Source organism: Lutra lutra, chromosome 1 (genome assembly GCF_902655055.1).
Source record: "Lutra lutra chromosome 1, mLutLut1.2, whole genome shotgun sequence".
Taxonomy (NCBI): domain Eukaryota; kingdom Metazoa; phylum Chordata; class Mammalia; order Carnivora; family Mustelidae; genus Lutra; species Lutra lutra.
The window spans coordinates 19,622,604-19,626,797 of NC_062278.1; positions in this window are offsets into that span (position 1 = coordinate 19,622,604).

Genomic DNA, 4,194 nt, shown 5'->3' on the forward strand with positions numbered 1-4,194 from the left:
TTTAAAAGGGACCCCCATTAGATCAAGAGTCACATGCTCTAGAGTAAATGAAACAAGATGGGATTGGGAGGGAGACAAACCATAAGTGACTCTTAATCTCACAAAACAAACTGAGGGTTCATGAGGGGGGAGAGGTGTTGGGGGGGTGGGGTTATGGACATTGGGGAGGGTATGTGCCATGGTGAGTGCTGTGAAGTGTGTAAACCTGGCAATACACAGACCTGTACCCCTGGGGATAAAAATATATTATATGTTTATAAAAAATAAAAAAAAAAATATATAGCAAAAAAAAATTAAAAAAAAAATAAAAGGGACCCCCAAAGTGAGGGGAATTTTGATTTTTATGGTTCCTAGAATAAAAGAAGAACTAAATAATGTCACTATGACTTTAGGACACTGTCATGAAATTGGACAGGTAGTAGTTACAAATAAAGCTGTTTTAGGTATATCATTGGCATTTGAGAATAAAACATACACTATCTTAGGAGAAAATAATATATATACTTCAGGGGGCACCTGGGTGGCTCAGTGGTTAAGCCTCTGCCTTCAGCTCAGGTCATGATCTCAGGGGCCTGGGATCGAGTCCCACATCGGGCTCTCTGCTCTGCAGGGAGCCTGCTTCCTCCTCTCTCTCTCTCTGCTTGCCTGTCTGCCCACTTGTGATCTCTGTCAGATAAATAAAATCTTAAAAAAAAAAAAAAAATATATATATATATATATATATATATATATATATACTTCAGATTGTGCCTATATCCTTCAGGTACTTCAGGTTGCTTTACTACAACAAAAAGACATATGAAACAAATAAATGAAATTGGGTGATTTGTTTAATTCCCAGTTGAATTAACTTAGTTAAATCTGGTCTGTGAGCCCTTCAGATAAAGGAGATTTGTTCTTTTGCTTTAATTTGCTGTCAAAGAAATAAACCATGGGCTCTGATCATTATCTTCCTCTTAGTTTTTTTTTCTGGGTTACAGTGTTCCCATGTGTGATCACAAGACAAATCCTATTGCTCAGTCATTGTCATAAATGCTATGCAGCTGTTGTCCCATGAAAAGTTCCAACAAATGATGGTCCAACCAATTTGACACAAATAGATTTTGGGACAGCCACTGTTGAAGACTTCATCATGCTAGTACGAGTTAGGTTTGAGCCAGAGAAGCGAATCAGTAGAGGTACATTCAGTGGGTGGTCATGGGAAACTGGCTGATGTGATTATGGGGGCTGGCTAGACAAATCTAAAATCTGTTTTCACAGATACACCTTGATTAATGTTTTATTGAATAACTTGAGATGGTAGCTACCCAGGTTGGCATATTAAAAGAACTATCAGAATTAATCTAATCTTCACTTATCTTCATAACTTTTCTTTGGCTGTCCTCTAACAAGTTAGCACAATTTTAGTGGCTTAAAAGCACAAATGTAGGATCTCCTAATTCTGTGGGTCAGAAGTCCAGTACCATTCTTGCTGGGTTAAATACAAAGGACGTTAGGGCTGCATTTCATTCCGGAGTCTCTGCTAGAGCCTCCGTTGCATGGATTTTCCCCCCAGACACTGGAGGTTTCCCTTGTTCTTTGGCATTCTTCTTCAAAGCCAGCAGGGCAAGCTGAGTCTTTCCTGCATGACCTCACTCTGACATTGTTTCTGTCATCACATATCCTTATCCACCTTTGTCTCTTCTGTCTCCTTCTTTTGTTGTTGTTTTCTATGTGTGTGTGTGTGTTTAACATTTTATTGAGACAGAATTTACATACTATACATTTCACTTATTTAAAGGATAAAACTTAATGATTTGGAGTGTAGTGTATTCACAGATATGTACAACCACTATCCTGGTCAATTTTGAACATTTTCATTACCTGAATAAGAAACCTCATATTCTTTAGCTATTATTCCCCATCATCCAGAGCCCTAAAGCAATCAATAATCAACCTACTACCTCAATAGATTTTCCTATCCTGCACAATTCTTTTTCTATTCATTTATATCATACGTGGTCTTTTGTGATTGGTTTCTGTCCCTCAGATTTTGTCAAACATTTTTTTGTATTTTTGGAGATAATCATGTGATTTAAAAAAAATTTTTTTTAATGTTCATTCATTTAGTTAGGGGGAGAGAGTGCACTCTCATGTGAGCAGGGGGGATGGGGAGAGAGATACAGTGCTGGGGAAGGGGTAGAGGGAGAGAATCCCAAGTAGACGTCCACTGAACATGGAACCCATGCTAGCCTCAATCTACACTTGATCTTAGCCAAAAGGCCGAGAAGCGATAGCCTCAATCTAAAGACCCATGAAATCATGACCTGAGCTGAAACCAAGAGTCAGACACTTAACTGACTGAGCCACACAGGTGCTCCTACAAAAAATTCGATTGATATAATATATAACACTAATTGACTTTTGTATGTGGGAACCAATTTTGCATTCATGGAAGAAATTCCACTTGGTCATGGTGCATAATACCTTTTATATGTTGTCACATTCCGTTTGCTAGCATTTTGTTAAATATCTTTGCATCCAAGTTCAAAGATATTTTAGTCTCTTTTCTATGTGTCTTTTGTCTTTTTTTTGTTATTTTTCTTTACTGATTTCTTTTGTGTTAAGTGGATATTTTCTAATGAAGCATTTAAACTACTTTAATTTTTTCACTATATCTTTTGAGTTTTTTTACTAAGGCATTTTTTTTTTTTTTTTTTTTTTAGGACTTACCATATACATCTTAACTTACCAGAATCAGCTTCAGATTTATGTAACTTAATTTTAGCAGAGATAAAGAAATATTACTTCTGGAAAAAAAAAAAGAAATATTACTTCTGTATAACTTCCTATGGACTATTTGTGTGACCTTCGAAATTCATACTTTGACGTTTTAATCCAGTGTGTGGTAGTATTAGGAAGTAGAACCTGGGAAACATAATTAGGTTCAGATGATGTCTTTTTTTTTTTTTTAAGATTTTATTTATTTATTTGTCAGAGAGAGAGAGAGCGAGCACAGGCAGACAGAGTGGCAGGCAGAGGGAGAAGCAGGCTCCCCACAGAACAAGGAGCCCGATGCGGGACTCGATCCCAGGACGCTGGGATCATGACCTGAGCCGAAGGCAGTGGCTTAACCAACTGAGCCACCCAGGCGTCCCTCAGATGATGTCTTAAGGGTGGGAGTCTCATGATAGAACTAGTGTCCTTACAAGAAAAGGAAGAGACCAGAGCTTGTTCTCTCTCTACCATCTGAGGACTTAAAGAAGGCAACAAGCCAGGAAGACGGTCTTCACCAGAACCTAACCTTATGGGCTCCCTGATCTCAGACTTTCAGCCACCAGAGATGTGAGAAATAAATGTCTGCTATTTATACCACTCAGTCTATGGTATTACATCAGAGCAGCCTGAGCTGACTAATGCCTAAACTGTATTCTCTTGTTCCCTCTTAGTGGTATTTTTATTATATATATATGTATTGATATTACAAACCCCATAATACATTGTTATCTTTACTACTTTACATTTTGTAGTCATTCCCTTTACATCTCTGCTTTCTCCACCTCCTTGATGCTATCAGCAAATATATTACAAATATATTAATTACATTTCTATTTTGTGGGACTAACAATACATTAGTACATATTATATTATACAATTGTTTTGTAAGTCAGTTAAGAGAACAAAGAAGAAAGTTTGCATTTATATTGTCTTTTATAATGATATAACTACCTTTATTGGAGCTCATATTCTTCCACATGGATTGAAATTACTGTTTGGGGTCCCTTATTTTGGGCCCAAAATACTTTCTTTAGTGTTTCTTGTGAAACGGATCTGCTAGCAATATATTCAGTTTTTGTTAATCTAGGAAAGTTTTTAGGTCACCTTCATTTTTGGAAAAAATAGCTTTGCCTCATAGAAGATTGTTGGTTGTCACTTTTTTTTTTCCTTTGAGCCTTTTGAATATGATATCCTATTGCCTTCAATCTATATTGTTTCTGTTGCGAGATCTGCTATTAATCTTGAGGTCCCCTCATAAGTAAAAAGTTGTTTTGCTCTTGCTGCTTTTGAGATTTTCTCCTTGTCTTTGACTTTCAACATTTTCACTATGATGTGTCCATTTGTGGATTCCCTTGCGTAACTCATTGAACTTCTTGGGTATGCACATTTGTGTTTTCTGATAAGACTGGGACATTTTCAGCCATTAGCCTTTCGAGA